This window comes from Gorilla gorilla, chromosome 1, assembly GCF_029281585.2.
Source record: "Gorilla gorilla gorilla isolate KB3781 chromosome 1, NHGRI_mGorGor1-v2.1_pri, whole genome shotgun sequence".
Classification (NCBI taxonomy): Eukaryota; Metazoa; Chordata; class Mammalia; order Primates; family Hominidae; genus Gorilla; species Gorilla gorilla.
Genome location: NC_073224.2, coordinates 27,527,500 through 27,550,119, shown reverse-complemented (window position 1 = coordinate 27,550,119; position 22,620 = coordinate 27,527,500).

Sequence of the window (22,620 nt, the reverse complement as noted above, 5' to 3'; positions counted from 1 at the left end):
TTAACACAGAAAAGCCTTTAATAAATTATGTTTGATGATTATGTCATTAAGGAGAATGGTTTTCTCTATTTTATGTGACTTAGACTATTGACGGATTGTATTCCCTGGAATATAAATTCCTGTGCCTAATCAGCACAATTTCAGAAATATTGATCTTCAAGTCAAAGGTGAATGTACAAAGCTCTTTGACATATTTCACAGATATAGCAAAATTACTCACAATATATTATTTTTAACGTCATTATTTTTGAGAAGTTTAACATTTGTAAAAATATTAATTGACATAAAAACCAAATAAAATATTGATTATAGTTTTTTAAATCACTGATCACAAGCATTATTTTCATTTTGTTGCAAACTACAGTATGCTGAACATTTTTTATTTTTCTGAAACTTTGGAATTTTGAGGGTTTATTTAGAAAAGTATAGTATCTTAATAATTTCTGAAAATTATAGTGTTCCTCTGTCCTGAATAGATTATATCATACATGTAACATACAATTCTATAATTGTTTTAAATATATATATATAGTTTAATTGAAATGTGTCAGCACAACAAATAATATTTGAAAGGGTTGCATGCTCTATTCTGGGGACAGGAAGAGTAGCCATCTCTAAGTGTTTGGAGGGTTAATGAGTATAGTAGAAAAGTGTTTAATTTTTGTTTATTCTATACACTATTTTTGAAAACCAATATACAGTCAGCCAAGTATAGTTACAAATTACATTTAACAGAAAAATGTTTGAAGAGTGTTTTCTAACAGTTGAATAGATCTTGAATGTTAAGAAAATCATGTGTGTCTGCGTGTGTGTGTGTGTGTGTGTGTGTAAGACAGAGAGAGAGAGAGATTGTTATTGAATTAGGAATTTAACAACTCTATGCCAGAATTTTGCTTACTCAGTAGAATGATGAAGCATGGTGCCTTTGTTTTGTGCTACTGTAAGAAGATATCAGAGACTGGGCAATTTATAATAAAGAGAAAGGTGTTGTTCATGGTTCTGGAGGCTGAGAATTACAGTATCAAAGTGCGGGCATCTGGCAAGGGCTTTGTTGCTGCATCATCCCATGGCAGAAGTTGGGAGGGCAAGAGAAGGCATGAAAGACTGTAAGAGGGAGCCAAACTCCTCCTTTTTAAGGAACTTGCTCCAGGGATAAATAACCAGCTCCCACGGTCACAGCATTAATTCATTCATGGCGTCAGAGCCTTCATGACATAATCACCTCCTAAAAATCCTACCTCTCAGCATTGTTGCATTGGGGATTAAGTTTCCAGCACATGACATTTGAGGCACATATTCAAACTATCGTTTTCAGATTTTATTTCTCCAGTTGCTAGCAATGTACCCCGACTAACATAGATATTGAAGGAAAGACAGTCATGGAGGTTCCTGGCTTCACTACCTTATTGCAACCAGGATAGCTCCATTTTGGTTGTTTATATATTAGAACTTTACACAATATTTAGTATGAACAAAAGGTGTTTTTGCTAATTTTTTTTTTTAATTTTGTTTGAATTATTTTCTAGTTGGTACCCAGTTGGACATTTCCTTCTTGGTTTACTTTCAGCTGTTTTAAGTGAACTGGATTGGCATAACTTGCTCAGCAGTTTTGGGTACTAACTCACTGGTTGGAGGGTTCTGAGATGACAGGGTAGAAAACATTCATTCATTCATTCATTCATTCATTCACCAAATACTTTGGTGGCATTTACCATGCACCAAGAGCTGTTCTATGTGCTCAATATGTTAGCAAATGAAAGAAACAAAGCCTTTGCCTTCATGAAACATTTTTTTTTGCATGTGTGAAAAGACAATAGAAATATGAATAGATACAAAGTCTACTACAATGTAAGTCTGTGAGAAGTGCTCTTGAAAGATAAGGAGTGACATGGGTTACATATTTGATATTATGATGGCCCCTTAGATAAAGTGATGTTTGACAAGATGTAAGACTTATGCAACATGAAGGATATCAGACTTACCAATATCTGAAGAAAGGTTTTTCTAGCTGCAAAAATACAATACATGTAAAAGGCTTTAAAGCAGGAGCTTTCCTAATTGGTTTGGGGAAAGCCTGGTAAACATTGGTATTTTGCTTGATTGTAATTAACCTACATAAAGCAGATATTGCGTTAATACATCCAATATAGTTAAATTTTCACATACACTATGATGTTGCAAATAATCTGTGTTATAAGTTTAATAGGTTTTTCGATGTTAAAATTCTTTATTTTCCAAGAACAGTAAAGAACAATAAAGACTATGTGATAAATAGGCCGGGTGCCATGGCTCACACCTGTAATCTCAGCACTTTGGGAGGCCAAGGCGGGCAGATCACTTAAGGTCAGGAGTTTGAGACCAGCCTGAGACCAGCCTGACCAACATGGCAAAACCCTGTCTTTACAAAAAAAAAAAAAAAATACGAAAATTAGCCATGCATGGTGGCCTGTGTCTGTAGTCCCAGCTACTTGGGAGGCTGAGGCAGAATTGCATGAACCCAGGAGGTGGATTTTACAGTGAGCCCAGATCACACCACTGCTCTCCAGCCTGGGCAACAGAGTGAGACTCTGTCTCAAAAAAAAAAAAAAGATTATATAATAAATATTGAAAGTTTTATTTGCACACTACAGAACAACATGTCAGCACACATAGAAGTCAGTTAATTCAATCAGACTGGTCAATCAGAAAAAAATTTTGCCAATCGTTGTACTAACTTTGTTACTCGGTGGGAATAACTGATCTATTTCATAGCTTAAAAGCAAATTTTTTCTTTATAATAAGTTTATATAGTATATATAGTAATTTATTTATATAGTAATTTAGTAATTATAATTTCTTTACAAATAATAATATATAGTAATTTATTCATAAATTAGGCACAATAAGAGATTAACAACAATAACTAATCTAGTTGACCCATGAATAACAACATGGGTTTGAACTGCGTGGTTCTACTTACACATAGATTTTTTTCAACAAATATATTTAAAACATTTTGGAGATTTGTGCTAACTTGAAAAAACTTACACATAAAGCATGCAGCCTAGAAACATTAAAAAAAAGAAATTTTAGGTGCATCATGAATGCATAAAATATATGTATATAATTGTTTAATCACTTATTACCATAAAATATATGCAAATCTATTTTAAAAAGTTAAAATGTATCAAAACATAGGCACACAAATACTGACTACACATGACACCATTGACAGTAGGGAGAAATGTAAACAAGAGTAAAGAAACAGTGTTATAACTGCAAAAATAGTAACTGTGCTACATACTGTACTACTGTAATAATTTTACTCAAGTGTTGCAAATATCTGCATGTGCTATTAATCATCTGTGTATGCAGCACTATTTTCAATAACATTATTTTCAATAACAAAATTTATTTTGTTATTTTCAATAACAAAGACTTGGAACCAACACAAATATCCATCAGCGATAGACTGGATGAAGAAAATGTGGCACATATACAAGATGGAATACTATGCAGTCATAAAAAAGAATGAGTTCATGTCCCTTGCAGGGACATGGATGAAGCTGGAAACCATCATTCTCAGCAAACTAACACAGGAACAGAAAACCAAACACCACATGTTCTCACTCACTCATAAGTGGGAGTTGAACAATGAGAATACAAGGACAGAGGGAGGGGAATATCACACACTGGGGCCTGTCGGGGGATGTGGGTAAGTTGGGGGAGAGTATTAAGACAAATACCTGATTCATGCGGGGCTTGAAACCTTGATGTCGGGTTGATGGGTGCAGCAAACCACTATGGCACATGTATACCTATGTAATAAACCTGCACGTTCTGCACATGTATTCCAGAACTTAAAGTAAAATAAATTTTAAAAAATCATCTGTGCATGAGCAGTTCATCTCTCCAGTAAATTGTGTATTAAGTAAAAACTGATCTCTCACAGTTCTTGCATTTCTTTCACAGTGCTTAGTGCAATAGTGCTTAGTGCAATACCATAATCCTCGAATAACACCATGGGATCCATGTGAAGTGCCACTAGTGTTGCTGGAAGTGCTCCCAAGAAACAGAAAAGTCATGACATTATGAGAAAAAGTTGAATTGCCCGATATGTACCACAGATTAAGGTCTGAGGCTGTGATTCGTTGTCGTTTCAGGCAGATGATCCATTTTGTAAACAGATGAAGTAAACTTATGATATCAATAAATACAGTGCACTATTAGAAATGTATTTCTCTTATGATTTTTAATAACATTTTCTTTTCTCTAGCTTATTTATGTAAGAACACAGTATATAATACATATAACATACAAAATATGTGTTAATCAACTGTTTATTTTGGTAAGGGTTCCCGTCAAGAGTAGGCTATTAGTAGTTAAGGTTTTGGAAAATCAAAACATATGTGGATTTTTGACTGTGCAGGAGGTTGGCGACCCTAACCCCTGTATTGCTCAAGGGTCAAATGTAATAAAACAGAACAATTATAACAATATGCCTGTATCACTACTCTTTTGTTTTGGGGCTGCTATTAAGGAAAATAAGGGTGACTCCAGCATAAGCCCTGGAATACTGAAACAGCCGATCTGATAACCTAGATTGCTATTAAGTGATTAATGGGTGGTAGCATCCACAGCTTTGAAATGCTGGATAAAGGAATAATGTAGGTCCTGGGTGAGACAAAGCAGGATGCTCCAGATTTCATCATGCTACTCAAAGAGGCACAACATTGAAAACCTATGAATTGTTTATTTCTGGAATTTTCCATTTAATATTTTCAGGCTGCAGGTAACTAAAATCACAGAAAGATAAACCGTAGATAAGCGGGGACTACTGTATTACTCAGAGGTATCATAGGCTATTCCATTGTTTTCCTATGGGCATGTGACATGTTTCAAGACTTTTGCTATTACCAGCTGTATTGCAGAGAATATCTTTGTGCCTTCTTCATTTCATGTTATGCCAGTAATTTTGCAATAGATATCTAGAAATGGATCTTTTTTGTCAAAAGGAAAAAGTTGATAGATAATTCTGCTAGAAATGACTAAACTCCTTTGAAGGAGTTCTTACATGTTGCATGCTTACCAGAGATATATAAGGATGCTATTTATCCATAGCCTCACCAACAGTATATATTTTCAAAATGTCAGATTTTTAATACTCCAAAGTAAGGAATGGCAGTTTTAACTTGCATATGCCTTACTATGAATGTGGCTAAGTGTATTTTCCCATGTTTGAGCATCATTTGTATTTCTTTTCCTGTGACTTGTTTCAGATCTTTTTTCTATATATTTTTGGGGGACTGGTGCTTTGGTTCTTCTCAATTTTTAGAAAATCTATTAGTCAGGGCACTCGGAAAAATATAAATGACAGTAGATACTGCCACAAAGGGAATTAAGTATAAAGAGATACCTAAACAGATATTGATGTAATGCAGCAAATAGTTATACTAAGGTACTACAGATGGTAACTACAACAACTAATTGCTACCACTAGGGCTGGGAAAACAAAAGCAACAGTTTGGAATTATGAGAAGCCAGAGGTTTTGAAGAAAGGCAATGTAGAGCAGCAATTCAGACCTCCGCCGACAATTCAGACCTATGAGTCTGTTGATAGGCGCAGTCAGTCTTCTTTTGGTACTTCTGAGGGTGAAAGTGTTTCTGGGAGTGCTCTGATCCTATCCGGAACTAATCGCCCCTGCTGGGGCAACATTTGCAGAAACATGGCAAATATGAAAGAGCGAGTTCCTTCTTTCTTGTTCCTCTCTTCTATCTCTATCTCTTGCTCTGTTGACCCGACCTGCTAGAAAGACACCTGGAAAAGTCAGGAAAAACATTTGTAGAATCTTAGCACTAGCCTAAAGAACACTATAAATAGTAGATTTGGAGAAAAGAGATGATAGCTTAATAACTATCAGAATTTCTCTCTGTTAGATACGTTAGCCCTTTTCTATGACAAGTTTCAAAATCACTTTCCCCAGTTTATCATTTGCCCTTTATTTCACTTACCACTATGCAAACTTTTAATTCTTAAGATTTATCCATAAATGTTTACCCTTATTGTCCTAGATTTTTATTTCATTGTCATAAAAAGTATCCACTACCAGATTATAATGGAATTCGCTCATGTTTACCTCCAGTATTCACATGGTAAAATTTTTATTTACTCGCTAATATTGGTGTGTTTTTTTATTTGTATACATTCATGGAGTACAAGTGTAATTTTGTTATATGCATAGATCACATAGCAGTGAAATCAGGGCTTTTGAGGTATCCATCACTCGAATTACATAAATGAGATTTACCCATCTAATGGATTTTTAAGTGTATAATACAGTTTGTTAACTACAGGTGCAATGTTGTACACCATTCTAGAATTTATTCACCTTGTATAATTGAAATCTTATACCTTTAGAGTAACAATTCCTCATTCCCCTTCAAGGCCCTGGGAACCCCCATTCCATTCTCTGGTCCTGTGGGTTTGACTGTTTTAAATAGCTTACATAAGTGGGGTCATACAGTATTTGTCTTACTGTGACTGACTTATTTCACTCAGCATGATATCCTCCAGCTTCATCCATGTTGTTGCATGTTGCAAGATTTCCTTCTTTTCTAAGGCTGAATAATATTGCATTGTAGACATATAGCACATTTTCTTCAGCCATTCATCTGCTGATGAACATTTAGATTTTTTCCAATTTATTGGCTATTGTGACTAGTGAGTGCTTCAGTGGACATGGGGATGCTAATGTCTCTTCAAGATCCTGATTTTTGTATAAATATCCAAAAGTGGGATTGCCAGATCATATGGTATTTCTATCTTTAATGTTAAACAAAATCTCCAGACGGTTGTTTGCAGCTGCTGAATTTTGCATTCTCCATAGCAGTGTACAAGGGCCCCAATTTCTCTACATCGTCACCAATATTTGTCTTTTCTTTTTCTTTTTGTGTTGTCGTTAATCATAGCCATCCTAAGAGATGTGAGGTGATATTTCATTGCGGTTTTGCTTTGCATTTCCCTGATGGTTAGTGAACATGAGCATCTTTTCATGTACCTGTTTGCCATTTGTAGGTTTTCTTTGAAGAAATGTCTATTAAACTACTTAGTCCATTTTTAACTGGGTTGTTTTTTGTAGATATTGAGTTATAGGAGTTTCTTATACATTTGGAAATTAACCCCTTCCTAAATATGTGGTTTGCAGACCTGTGCAGATTTTTAGACTGATGTACTGCCAATTTGTCTGTCTTGGCTTATGTTGCCTTAGCTTGTCTATGAAAGCTATATTATTTCTATAAAATTATTATCAAGATCAATGTCATGAAGATTTTCCCCCATTTTTTTCTAGGAATTTCATAGTTTCAGGCCTTGTATTTAAGTCTGTAATCTATTTTGCATTGTTTATTGTGCGTAGCAGAAGGTAAGAGTGTAATCTGATTCTTTCGAAGGTGAATATTCAGTTTTTTCCGATACCATTTGTTGAAGAAACTATCCTGCCCCCATTGTGTATTTTTGGCACTCTTGCTGAACATGAGTTGACTCTATATGTGTGCATTTATTTCTAGGCTCTTTATTGTATCCCATTGGTCTATATATCTGTCTGTATTCTGTTTTAATTACTGTAGCTTTGTAATATATTTTTAAATAACAAAGTGTGATACCTCCAGGCATATTTTTCTTTCTCAATATTGTTTTGTCTATTCAGGGTCCTTTTTTTCATCATATGAATTTTAAAATTTTATTTTTTTATTTCTGTAAAAATAACATTGGTATTTTGGTAGGAACTGTATTGAATCTGCAGATTGTTCTGGGTTGTATGAACAGTAAACAATATTAAGTCTTCCAAAACATGAACATGGAGTATTTTTCCATTTGTTTGTGTCTCTTTAATATTTTTCATCAGTATTTTATACTGTTTAGCCTACAGGTCCTTCAAGACCTTCATTCAATTTATTACTAGGCTTTTTATTTTCTTTTGATGCTACTATAAATGTGATTATTTTCTTAATGTCTTTCTCAGCTTTTTCATTATTAGTATTAAAAAATGCAACTGATTTTTATATCTGGATTTTGTATGTGCAACTTTATTAAATTGTCTATTAGAAATAATATTTTTTGTGTGTAGAGTATTTAGGATAAGATCATGTCATCTCTAAACAAGAAAATTTTATTTTTTCATTTCCAATTCGAATGTCTTTTATTTCTTTTACTTGCCTAATTGTTCTGGCTAGGACTTCCAGTACTATGTAGAATAGAAGTGACATGAGTTGACATCCTTGTCTTGTTTCAGATCTTAGAGGAAAAGATTTTAGTTTTTCACTACTGAATATGATATTACTTTATCCTTATTTAGTTCTCTGAACTTCTGGGATCTGTGCTTTGGAATCTGTTCTTCATTTGAAAAGTTCTTGGTTGTCATCACTACAAATTTTTTTTTTAATTCCACTGATTTTTATTCCGACTCCATTTTCCTTTTCTTCTCATTCTGACACAGAATTCTATTGTCTGTATGTGATATCTTTTGAAATCATCTCAGTTATTGCACACTACGGGTTTTTTACCCCCTCTATTTGGATTTTAATTCAGGAAATTTCTGTTGAACAATCTTGCTGTTCACTGATTCTTTCCTTGGACTTTTAGTCTATTGCTGAGCCTGTCAAAGTCATTCTTCAACTTTGTTATTATGTTTTAATTGTTAACATTTCCTTTCAAATCTTTGTTAGCACTTCTACTTGTTTAAATTACTTATCTTTTCTATGCTGTCTGTGTTTGCCATTAGATCTCTGAACACATTAATTGTATTTATTTCAAATTCCCCGCCTGTTAATTCAAAAATCTGTGTCATGTGTGTGTTTTCTCTGATGTGTGTTTTGTTTCTTCTCCCTTTTTTATTTTTATTTTTGAAAGCTGGATGTATTTCATCAAGTAATAGGTAACCAGGTAAATAGATCTTTAATGTGATCATTTATATTAATCTGGCTTGGAATTTGGCTGTGTTTAATGTTGTACATATGGGAACCAGAGACTTCAAATTCTTCTGGTATTCTTGCTTTAGTCTCTCCTTTTGTTTTATTTTTATTACTCCAGACAGAGAGACGGTCTGTACGTTTTAGATCTTTTTAAATTTCCCTCAGTAGTACAATATCAGAGGTTTGCTGGTGTCCTGGTAGCATGTGGGAAAGGGGCTGTCCTATAATTCGCTTAAGTCAGTCCTTAGTGGTACTGTGTCAGTCGTTAGTGGTACTGTGTCTCTAGGGCGTGGCCTTCACAAGTCTCTCAGACTCTCATCCTGGAGTTTAGTTTATTCCCCCTGCCTCTACTTTCTTCTCTGGCTGCAGTATTCCCAAGTTGTTTCTCCGAAGCCCACTCCACTGCGGATTTCACTTGTGTCTTTGTTTTTCCCATAAAGAGGTAAGTGAGATAAGAGCTGGGGTGGTGGGGTTGGGGGGTGCCGAGGAATTACCTTGCCCCATCTGGGAAAACATTCTGAATTCCCTTCTGTTTAGTTTCTTTCCTCTGAAAACTAGATCTTTTTTAGTGAGAAGAGTCTGAGCGGGTTTCAAGATGGCTGCCCTTTCCCTGCCCCAGCTAGGGTCATGAAAGGATCTTTCTCAGATCTCACCATGACACTCCGATAGGATTCCCATAATAAAATTACTATGAATGTGGCGTATCAGAGTTTCCCACCAACATGCTAGTCCACTGTCACCCTTCAGCAATTTGCCAAGATATCCATTCAATTCTCCCTACCAGTTTATGGATTCCAGCAGTTTCTGCTTTCAGTAGGCAAATCTCAGATCTGTATCTATCAATGTGCCACTGTCTCCAGATTTTGAGGTAGCACTTGCCCTGTAACCTCAGTTCTCTGTTGAGTCTAAGAAAAGTTGTGGATTTTTAGTTTATCAGTCTTTTGCTCTTGAAAGGTTAGGATGATGACTCCCAGGTTCTTTACATGCCAGAGCTGAAATTGGAAGTCTCAGTTTATTTTTTTTTAATTTTTAATTTTGCTTCTTATTACAGTAAGATATTTATTGGTTTAATTTTTTTAATTTCAACATTTATTTTAAACTCAAAGGATACAAGTGCAGGTTAGATACGTGGGTATGTAGTGCAGATGCTAAGGTTTGGAATATGAATAATCTGGTCACCCAGGTGCTAAGCATAGTGACCAACTGTTTTTCAATCCTATGCCCCCTCCCTCCCTTCCCCCTCTAGTAGTCCCCAGTGTCTATTGTTGCCATCGTATGTCTGTGAGTACACCATGTTTAGCTTCTGCTAATAAATGAGGAACATGCAGTGTTTAGTTTTCTATTTCTATGCTAATTCACTTAAGATAATGGCCTCTAGCTGCATTCGCATTGCTGCAAAGAACATGATTTTATTCTTTTTATTTAATGGCTACATTAAAAGCATCTAGTAATCCAACATCTAATAATTCTGGAAAAGTCTAATTTCTTTTTGCTTTTTTCCCCATCTATTTGCTCTTCCGCTGTTGTTTCATTTTATTTTTGTGTGGATTATAGAAAGTCTTGCCACTGGACTCATGACCTCCTCTCTTCTACCTTTGCCATTGTCCTCCCAAATTTTTGCTACACAGATATTTCTGAAATACAGATGTTGTTCAAGTCATTTTATACTGCGACTTGCTCATATGATAAAGCTAAATCTTTGCTATCTCCTTCAAAGGCCCCCATGATATCGTCTTGATGGGCTTCCGTAGCCTGTTTTCTCCGCACTCAAGCCACGGCTTTTGATTTTTTAGCCACACTGAACTGCTTTCAGTTCCTCAGAAAGGCCTGCTTTTCACACCTTCTTTCTTTTTGCTTCTATCTATATGTTTATTGTCTATTTTAGCTCTAAAAGTTTTTGACCTAGCTCAGCTCATTTTTTTCCATGAAGCTTTTCACAAAACAATCATTCTATTTATCTAGGAAGAAGCAAGCATTCAAACAGTTGCATTAGATATAGTACTTTCTAGGTACTTTCATCATAGCACCTACAACACTTTGAATTCTTTATTTTCATATTTGTCTCACCTTTTCAGCCTGTCAGCCCCTTGAAGATTCAGCTGTGTCTATTTCATTTACATAACACTTGATTTTAACATATCAGTCAGTAACATGTACTCAGTAAACATTTTTGAATTTGTAAGAAAAATAATATATTGCTATCTTATCAGTCAGTAATATGTACTCAGTAAACATTTTTGAATTTGTAAGAAAAATAATATATTGCTATCTTAAATGTGTTTCATAACTTAGACTCAATAAGTATTTAGCTACACATTCCTGAGTTTTCTTAAATTACAGAATGTATATTTCACCTGCTATGTTTTCTGAATTTAATAAACATGCTTCTGAAAACAATCTTATTGAGAAAAAATGTCCTATTTTTGACTGAGAGGACAAAAGATACGCCATTTCTTTAAGAAATTTCTCACTCAATAGCTGAAAATGAAAGGACTCTTTCGAGTGGTTACAGGAAAATGACAAAAGGAAGGAAAGCATGCTTTGCTACGTTAATGATTTGTTCTTTCTAGAAGACTACCGTTATTGACCTTTCCAAATATAGCACTCAATACTTGGATCATTTTATCAAAAATCCAATAACAGTGGATTTTACTTTTTTTCAGAAATTTTTATGTGACTAGAAGTCATGATGAATTGAAGGAAAAATAATCTTTTTATTATTAACCTTAAAATGATATGACTACAAAATTTTCACTCAGACTGTTGTATTAACAAGGCATTTATCTGAGCTATAATACTAGGCAGCCTCTTGGGGGCATACATATGGTGTGGTATAGCAGTTAGCCAAACTCTATGGCAAGTTTGATTTGATTGGCCTAAAGGCCTATGTGGCTTCTAGAACAACTTCAATCATCTTTAAAAGAGGTTAAAGGAAAAGAATCAAATCTGAAAAAAAAAAAAGCAAAGAGCAAGACAGAAAGGAACTTGTTATATTAACAGATCTGGAGGGATAATTAAATACAAATATTCTTTGGAATAAAGCATTTTGCCGGAAGATATTATTTAGTACTATTTATAGAAGAAGTGGATTACCTCTTAGTGACATTGCAATTAATTAAAGAATAATATGAGTGTTTGTTTATGTTCTAGGGGAAAAAGAAGGTTAAGGGCAGTGATCAGTAGCCACTCTCTTCTATCCCTGATTCTCTTTGTTGTTTCTCTCATCACTTTTGTGGAGGAAATCCAGAGATGCTTAACCTGCAGCAGATCTCATAGAGAGATTCCACCTAAGATCCATTTACCACCAGCAGAAATGTTCTCCTTTGCAGAAATATGAAAAACTAAAAATCTGAGTTTTTAAAAATACTTTTATATGCTCAATGAAATTTTTCAGGAAAAAAGAAAGTTGTGAGGAAGACAGTGTCACAGAGCTATATTTGATTTTACTTGACCACTAACTGTATCAGTTTTGTAAAAGTAGTTTTTTTAATATAAAAAGCATATATAGGCAGAACATAAAATATAACAGATAGAACGGCGGAATATAACATATAAGAATGTAAATTAGTTTATTTTTCCCAATATAAGAGATGTAAATATTCATAGAATGTTATGAGGTAGTTCTGGGAATATACAAAATAGGCACATTTAAAGTTGGCATGCCAGTATTTCAAAATAGAAAGTGATATTGACAGCAATCACTGTTTCAGAAGTTGAATAATGTATTTAATGGAACATATAAAAGTTATTTGTGTTGCCCATTAAAATGCATCTTCAATGTAATTATTTAATCCACATTAATAAAAATATTGACATTCTTATACCTTGATCCATGCAGCGATCTTCCTCTTCTCCAGAGTTCTATGACTTGAAAGCTCATTATGCTTAATTGTCATTAACAAAAATAGTAATAACAATAAATCACAGTTTTTTGAGTGGTTACCCTGGCCCAGGCAGTATGATAAGTGACTTACAGACATTATTTCCTTTAATTCTCAAAACTACTATAAATTACACAATGAACATTTTACAGTTTTATGAAATTGATCTTTATAAGGATTTGCCTGCAACCACTCACATAGTTGACAAATAAAGCAAAATCATAGCTGCATTTTAGTAATTCCAAAGCTCAGTCTTATATTCATGTGGCTTAATAATAATTGGTGTTTACTATGATAAATTTAGGTGATTCCAGGGCCCCTAATTGCTCATAAATCCAAAAGTGTCCAATTATGCATAGTAGCATTTTGGGATTAAGTGAATTGTTCTGTATCTCATTTAATATTGGATGTTGATTAAATTGTTTCCATGTTTAATTATTTCTTTACTGAGGTAGAATTTCTGTCTTACCAGTGATAACAATCACTTTCTATATTCAGTTGTTACCATTTGGCTACACTTACTTCTTTTCTTTTAACCTGTCCTGCACATTGCCAAGCAGAATGCCTCACACAAGGCAAATCAATGAAAAGGGGACTAGTAAAGTAATAAGTTCCTGTTTAAGTATTAACAAGGAAGAGCGAGCATTTCATATATTATTTTACATTTGAGAACAAAAACGTAATATATTGTTCAAAGCATACATAATTTCAGTTATGAAGGATGAATAAGTCCTGCAGATCTCATGTACAGCTTAGGACAGAGAGCTGAACAATACTGTATTATATACTTAAACATCTAACAGGGTAGCTGTTGTATTAAGTGTTCTTATAACAAACAAATAGTAAGAGGAAGGAAGGAAACTTTTAGATGTGATAACTATGTTTATGGCATTGTTTATGGTGATGATTGCATGGGTGGATACTTATCTTCACACTCATCAAGATGTATACATTAAATAAAAACACTTTTTGCATGTCAATCTTACGCCAATAAAAAGATATCTGGGAATACAGTAAGTTATAGATAAAATGAAAAAATATCACTTTGAATTTAAAGTTAAAATTGGATTAATTATTGCTGGAAGCTGGTGAAAACCACAGTTACTTAAGCTTAAAGAGATGCACTTTCTACAGTGAAGAAGTAATTCAGATACAAAGGACTATTGATAAATTTTCTAAGAGGTTTGGTACTGCTACATTTCCTTTTTTAAAAAATATTTTAACTTTTAGGTTCAGGGGTATACATGTGAACGTTAGTTATATAGGTAAACTGTGACTCAGAGGTTTGGTGTACACATTATTTTGTCACCGGGTTACTAAACATATTACCTGACAGTTTCTTTGTTTTTGTTTTTTTTTTTCTGAACCTCTGTCTCCTCCCACTCTCCTCCCTCAAGTAGGCCCCAGTGTCTGTTGTTCCTCTCTTTCTGTCCATGTGTTCTCATTATTTATCTCCCACTTATAAGTGAGAACATGTATATTTGGCTTTCCGTCTCTGCATTAGTTTGCTAAGAATAAAGGCCACCAGTTCCATTCATGTTCCTACAAAGGACATTATCTCATTATTTTTTATGGTTGCATAGTACTCCATGGTGTATATATACCACATTTTCTTTATGCAGTCTACCCTTGAGTATTTAGGTTGATCCCATGTCTTTGCTATTGTGAATAGTGCTGCAATGAACACATGTGTACATGTGTTTTTATGGAAGAACAATTTATATTCCTTTGGGTATATATCCAGTACTGGGATTGCTGGGTTGAATGGTAGTTCTGTTTTTAGTTATTTGAGGAATTTCCACACTGCTTTCCACAATGGTTGAGTTTATTTACACTCCTACCAACAGTATTTAAGTGTTCCCTTTTCTCGGCAACCTTGCCAGCATCTGTTATTTTTTGAATTTTTATAATAGCCATTCTGAATGGTGTGAGATGGTGCCTCACTGTGGTTTCAATTTGCATTTCCTCCAATAATCAGCGATGTTGAGTGTTTTTTTATGTGCTTATTGTCCGCATGTCTGTCTTCTTCTGAAAAATGTCTGTTCATTGTCCTTTGCCCACTTTTTAATGTTTTTTTTCTTGTATGTTTAAGTGCCTTGTAGATGCTGGATATTAGACCCTTGTAAGATACATAGTTTGTAAGTATTTTCTCTCATTATTTTGGTTGCTATTTTACTCTGTTGATACTTTCTTTCGCTGTGCAGAAGCTCTCTAATGAGGTCCCATTTGTCAATTTTTGCTTTTGTTGCAATTGCTTTTGGCATCTTTGTCACAAAATCTTTGCAAGTTTCTATGTCCAAAATGGTATATCCTAGGTTACTTTTCAGGATTTTTATAGCTTTGGGTTTTACATTTAGGTCTTTAATCCATCTTGAGTTGTTTTTGGGGTATGGTGAAAGGAAAGGCTCCAGTTTGAATCTTCTGCATATAGCTAGACAGTTATCCCACTGCATTTATTGAACAGGCAGTCTTTTTCCCATTGCTTGTTTTTGTCAGGTTTGTCAACGATCAGATGGTTGTAGGTCTGAGGCTTTATTTCTGGACTCTCTACCCTGTTCCATTGCTCTATGTGTCTGTTTTTGTAGCAGTGACATGCTGTTTTGGATACTGTAGCCTTTGTAGCACAGTTTGAAGTTGGGCAATGTGGTTCCTCCAGCTTTTTTTCTTTTTGCTTATGATTGTCTTGGATATTTGGGTGCTTATATGGTACCATATGAATTTTAGAATAGATTTTTTTTCTAGTTCTATGAAACATGTCATTGGTAGTTTGATAAGAATAGCACTGAATCTGTAAATTGGTTTGTGGAGTGTGGTCATTTTAGTCATATTGTTTCTTCCTATCCAGAAGCATAAAATGTTCTTCTATTTGGTTGTTTCATCTCTGATTTCTTTGAGCAGTGTTTTGTAATTCTCATTGTAGAGCTCTTTGCTCTCCTTGGTTGGCTGTATTTCCAGGTATTTTATTCTATTTGTGGCAATTTTGAATGGGATTTGATTCTCAGCATGAGTGTTGTTAGTGTATAGGAATGCTAATGATTTTTGTACACTGATTTTGTATCCTGGAACTTTTCTGAAGTTGCTTATAGATCAAGGAGCTTTTGGGCAGAGATTATGGGGTTTTCTAGATACAGAATCATGTCATCTACAAACAGGGAGAGTTTGACCTCCTCTCTTCCTATTTAGATGTTTTCTATTTTTATTATTATTATTATTATTGCCTGATTGCTCTGGCCAGGACTTCTGATAATATGTTGGGTAAGAGTGGTGAGAGAGGGTATCCTTGTCTTGTTCTGGTTTTCAAAGGGAATGCTTCCAGATTTTGCCCATTCGGTATAATGTTGGCTGTGGTTTTGTCATGGATGGCTGTTATTATTTTGGGTAATGCTACTTCAATACCTAGTTTATTCAGGGTTTTTAACATGAAGGTGAGAGGTAACAGCGTGCTGGCAGTCCTCACAGCCCTGGCTCGCTCTCAGGGCCTCCTCTGCCTGGGCTCCTACTTTGGCGGCACTTGAGGAGCCCTTCAGCCCACCGCTGCACTGTGGGAGCCCCTTTCTGGGCTGGCCAAGGCCAGAGCCCACTCCCTCAGCTTGCGGGGAGGTGTGGAGGGAGAGGCACGAGCGGGAACCGGGGCTGCGTGCGGTGCTTGCGGGCCAGCTGGAGTTCCAGGTGGGCATGGGCTTGGCGGGCCCCGCACTCGGAGCAGCCAGCGGGCCCTGACGGCCCCGGGCAATAACGGGCTTAGCACCCGGACCAGCAGCTGCGGAGGGTGTACTGGGTCCCCCAGCAGTGCCAGCCCACCGGTGCTGCACTGGATTTCTCGCCGGGCCTTAGCTGCCTTCCTGCAGGGCAGGCCTCAGGACTGCAGCCCGCCATGCCTGAGCCTTCCCCAGCCACCGTGGGTTCCTGTGCAGCCCGAACCTGCAGCCCGAACCTCCCCGATGAGCACCGCCCCCTGCTCCATGCGCCCAGTCCCATCCACCACCCAAGGGCTGAGGAGTGTGAGCGCATGGCGCAGGAGTGGCAGGCAGCTCCACCTGCAGCCCCGGTGTGGGATCCACTGGGTGAAGCCAGCTGGGCTGCTGAGTCTGGTGGGGAGGTGGAGAGTCTTTATCTCCAGCTCAGGGATTGTAAATACACCAATCGGCACTCTGTATCTAGCTCAAGGTTTGTAAACACACCACTCAGCACCCTGTGTCTAGCTCAGAGTTTGTGAGTTCACCAATCGACACTGTATCTAGCTGCTCTGGTAGGGCCTTGGAGAACCTTTATGTCTAGCTCAGGGATTGTAAATACACCAATCGGCACTCTGTATCTAGCTCAAGATTTGTAAACACACCAATCAGCACCCTGTGTCTAGGTCAGGGTTTGTGAGTACACCAATCGACACTCTGTATCTAGCTGCTGTGGTGGGGCCTTGGAGAACCTGTGTGTCCACACTCTGTATCTAACTAATCTGATGGGGACGTGGAGAACCTTTGTATCTAGCTCAGGGATTGTAAACGCACCAATCAGCGCCCTGTCAAAACAGGCCACTCGGCTCTACCAATCAGCAGGATGTGAGTGGGGCCAGATAAGAGAATAAAAGCAGGCTGCCCAAGCCAGCAGTGGCAACCCACTGGGGTCCCCTTCCACACTGTGGAAGCTTTGTTCTTTTGTTCTTTGCAATAAATCTTGCTACTGCTTTGGGTCCACGCTGCTTTTATCAGCTGTAACACTCACCGCGAAGGTCTGCAGCTTCACTCGTGAAGCCAGCGAGACCATGAGCCCACCGGGAGGAACGAACAACTCCAGACGCGCTGCCCTAAGAGTTGTAACACTCACCGCGAAGGTCTGCAGCTTCACTCCTGAGCCAGCGAGACCACGAACCCACCAGAAGGAAGAAACTCCGTACACATCCGAACATCAGAAGGAACAAACTCCAGACGCACCACCTTAAGAGCTGTAACGCTCACCGCGAGGGTCCGCAGCTTCATTCTTGAAGTCAGTGAGACCAAGAACCCACCGATTTCAGACACAAAGGGATACTGAATTTTATCAAAAGCCTTTTCTGCATCTATTGAGATAATCATGTGGTTTTTGTATTTAGTTCTGTTTATGTGACGAATCACATTTATTGATTTGCGTATGTTTAACCAACCTTGTATCCTAGGGATAAAACCTACATAATCATGGTGGATTTGTTTTTTGATGTTCTGCTGTCTTCAGTTTGCTAGTATGTTGTTGAGGATTTTTGCATCAATGTTCATTAAGGATACTGGTCTGAAGTTTTCTTTTGTTGTTGTTGTTGTTGTTGTTGTTGTGTCTCTGCCAGGTTTTGGTGTCTGGATGATGCTGGCCTTACAGAATAAGTTTGAGATGAGTCTCTACTCCTCAATTTTTTTGGAACAGCTTCAGTAAGAATGGTACCAGCTCTTCTTTGTACATCTGGTAGAATTCAGTTGTGAATCTCTCTGGTCCTGGGCGTTTTTCAGTTGGTAAGGCTCTTCATACTGATTCAATTTCAGAGCTTGCTATTGTCTGTTCAGGGATTCAATTTCTTCCTGCTTCAGTTTTGGGAGGCTGTATATGAATGTACAGGAGTTCATCCATTTCTCCTAGGTTTTTCTAGTTCGTGTGCAGTGCACAGAGGTGTTCATAGTAGTCTCTGATAGTTATTTGTATTTCTCTGGCATCAGTTATAATATCCCCTTTATCAACTCGAATTGTGTTTACTTGGATCGTCTCTCTTTTCTTCTTTATTAGCCTAGCTAGCAGTCAGTTTTATTAATTTTTTTCAAAAAACAATTCTTGTATTTTTTAATCTTTTGTATGGCTTTTCATGGCTCTGTATCTTTAAGTTCAGCTCTGATTTTGCTTATTTCTTGTCCTCTGTCAGCTTTGGGGTTGGTTTGTTGTTGTTTCTCTAGTCCTCCTAGTTGTGATGTTAGGTTATAAATTTGAGATCTTGCTAACTTTTTGATATTGGTGTTGAGTGCTATAAATTTTCCTCTTAACACTGTCTTAGCTGTGTCCTAGAGATTCTGTTATGTTATATCCTTCTTTGCATCAGTTTTAAAGAACTTTTTTACTTCTGCCTTAATTTCATTATTTACTCAAGAGCAGTTCGGGAGCAGGTTGCTTAATTTCCATGTAATTTTATGGTTTGGAGCAATTTATTTGGCCTTGATTTCTATTTTTATTGCACTGTGGTCCAAGAGGGTGGCTGGTATTATTTCAGTTTTGGGGGGTTTGCTGAAGATTGTCTTATGTCCAATTGCATGGTTAATTTTAGAGTATGTACCATGTGGCAATGAAAAGAAGGTATATTCTGTTGTTTTGGAGTAGAAATTTCTGTAGATGTCTCTCAGATCCATTTGGCAACGTGTTGAGTTCAACTCAACTCTTGGTAATTTTTAAAATTACAAATCTCTTTGTAATTTTCTGCCTTGATGATCTAATACTGTAAGTGGGGTGTTGAAGTCTTTCACTATTATGGTGTGTGAATCTAACTCTCTTTGTGTATCTATCTCTAAGAACTTGCTTTCTGAATCTGAGAGTACCCAGGTTCAGTGCATGTAGATTTAAGATAGGTTGGTCTTCTTGAACCCTTTGCTATTTTGTAATGCCTTTCTTTATCTTCTCATTTTTGTTTTATAAAGTTTGTTTCACCTGAAATTAAGGTTGCAACCTCTTGTTTTTTTTTCTGTATTCCATTTGCTTGGTAAATTTTTCTCAATCCCTTTATTTTGAGCCTACGGTCTCCCAAAGTGCTGAGATTACAGGCATGAGCCACTGTGCCTGGCCGTACTCTGTGCCTTTTAATTGGGGGGCATTTAGCTTTTTTACATTCAAGGTTAGTATTGATATGTGTGGATTTGATCTTGTCATCATATTGCTAGCTGGTTATTATGCTGTCTTACTTGTGTGGTTGCTTTATAACGACACTGGTATGTGTACTTAAGTGTGTTTTTGTAATGACTGGTAATGGTCTTTCCATATTAAATGCTTCCTTCAGGAGCTCTTGTAAGGCAGGTCTGGTGGTCACGAATTCCCTTCGCATTTCCTTCTCTGAAATGAATCTTATTTCTTCTTTGCTTATGAAACTTAGTTGGCCAGATGTAAAATTCTTTGTTGGAATTTCTTTAAGAGTGTTGAATATAGGACCCCAATCTCTTCTGGCTTATAGGGTTTCTTCTGAGAGGCCCACTGTTAGTCTGATGGGCTTTCTTTTGTAGGCGATCTATCCTTTTTCTCTAGCTGCCTTTAACATTTTTTCTTTCATTTCAACCTTGGAGAATCTGATGATTAGGTGTCTTAGGGGTCATCTTCTTGTTAAGTATCTTGAGGGTGTTCTCTGCATTTCCTGAATTTGAATTACGGCCTCTCTAGCTAGGCTGGGGAAGTCCGCATGAATGATATCCTGAAGTATGTTTTCCAAGTTGCTTCATTTCCTCCCATCTTTTACAGGGTCATGAGTGATTCATAGATTTGTTCTCTTTACGTAATCCCATATTTCTCAAAGGTTTTGTTCATTCCTTTTTATTCTTTTTTCTTTATCCTTGTCTGACTGTTTCTTTCATATTGCAGAAAGCCAGTCTTCAACCTCTGAGTTTCTTTCATCGGCTTGGTCCATTCTGCTCTTAATACTTGCAATGGCATTATCAAATTCTTGTAGTGTGTTTTTTAGCTCTACCAGGTTGATTACGTACTTTTCTATTTTATTTATTTATTTATTTATTTTGTTGGGGGGGACGGAGTCTCCCTCTCTCCAAGGCTGGAGGGCAGTGGCGCAATCTCCGCTCACTGCAAGCTCTGCCTCCCGGGTTCACGCCATTCTCCTGCCTCAGCCTCCGGAGTAGCTGGGACTACAGGCACCCACCACCACGCCCAGCTAATTTTTTTGTATTTTTTTTAGTAGAGACGGGGTTTCACTGTGTTAGCCAGGATGGTCTCGATCTCCTGACCTCATGATCCGCCCGCCTCGGCCTCCCAAAGTGCTGGGATTACAGGCGTGAGCCACCGCCCCCGGCCGATTATGTACTTTTCTATACTGGCTTATTTGTTTGTCAGCTCCTGCATTGTTTTATTGTGACGCTTACTTTCTTGGATTAGGTCTCAACATTCTCCTGAATCTCAATTACATTTTTACTTTTAATGTATTTATACAGGTTTCTATTTGTTATTGCAGAATTATTTCAAGTATGAAATAATTATGTATCCTTATTAATGTAACTCTTTTTTTAAATAATACTTGAGCTGTAAAAAAAAAATGACACTTCAAGTATTATTTAAAACAAGAGTATTTTAATAGTGTTAAAAATCTGAGGTTTCCTTGTGAGTGCATTTGTGATGATAAAATAAAATAATTTAGAAAACATGACTTGCCTAAAACATTGGATGATATTTAGTGATTTAAGGATACTCTTAATGGCAAATAGAACTGTCATAATTATTATAGTCATGACTACTGTTTATAGCTACATTATTTTCATTTTTGACCTAGAAACATTTAAATTTAATAAAATTGGACATACAAATGAGCTAAAAAATTGGACGGTATTGGCATACTTAAAAATAATTGTATAATAAGATTATATTTTACCATGAAATATATATCAAAAAGGCACAAATTTTATATGAAATGCTGAAGAAATAATGAAATTTTGAAAAGATACTCATGGAAGCTACTAAAAGGATATTTTCTATTATCTTCATTAATAATTAATCCAACTGTAATGGTCTTAATAGTAAATATATGTATTTAATTAATTTCTTAATATAATATCATGTATTCTAAAACTCGGGTTATTTCCAGAGACTTTCTTTCTTTCTTTTTTTAACACTCAGGCAGCTATCACAATTGCATTCTATTTTATAATTTACTGCAAAACAAAAGTTTCCAAACTGTTCATCAGAAAGTAGAGAAAATGAATCACTCATTTTAAAAGTTTATTCAGTCCTCTTGATTATAAACTTTACTCAAATGAGTCTGTTTTGTTCTGTCCTATTTTTCCACAGAACTCTGAGTACCTCGCTATTTATAGTCCTATTCCCAATTTATTCACCTGCTGTTTGAGCGCTTTAAAATTGTTCAAATACGAGATTACATTTAGATATAATGCTGAAGATGGTTTATGGCAATTAACACTCAATTATAAACATCTCATCCTCTCAGGCAGACTTTAAAGGCTTAAACACTTTCTCATCTTATTTTAATTGATCCCTAACCCTTCTAAAAGGCAGTTGTTAAGATACTGTTAAAATTTTCTATGTGTATTTATGTGTTTCTAAATGTATATATTTCATCCTATATTTTATATTTCTTGTTTTTTCACCTAATAAAATATCTCAGAGATTGAGATCTTGCACTGTCACTGAAAATACCTCTTTCACCATAGGACCAAAGTGAAGGACCGAAATAGGAGATGAGTTAAATATATATAATTGCTATAACCATTTAAAATAATCTTTCCACAATAATTTGTATTCTTTAGTATAAAACAATATTTCAGATGAGCATGATAAATGACTGTTGACATCTATGTAAAAATCTGAAAGTAAGAGGTGTTAGGAGACAAATTGACAGATGCCCAGAATTTTAAAATTAAGGTTTCTTAAAACTGAAAATTAGTATAGCAATCAACAAGAAATATAGGGCACTATTAGAAGAATGTTTTGTGCATCTAGCTAAGTGGAGATTACTAGGATCCAGAATGCATTCCAGAACATATTCAATTATCAGATATTTGATTTTGAATTCATGGTTCTGTATTTAATACATTAAATGCTGAACCTGGCTAAGCATTTG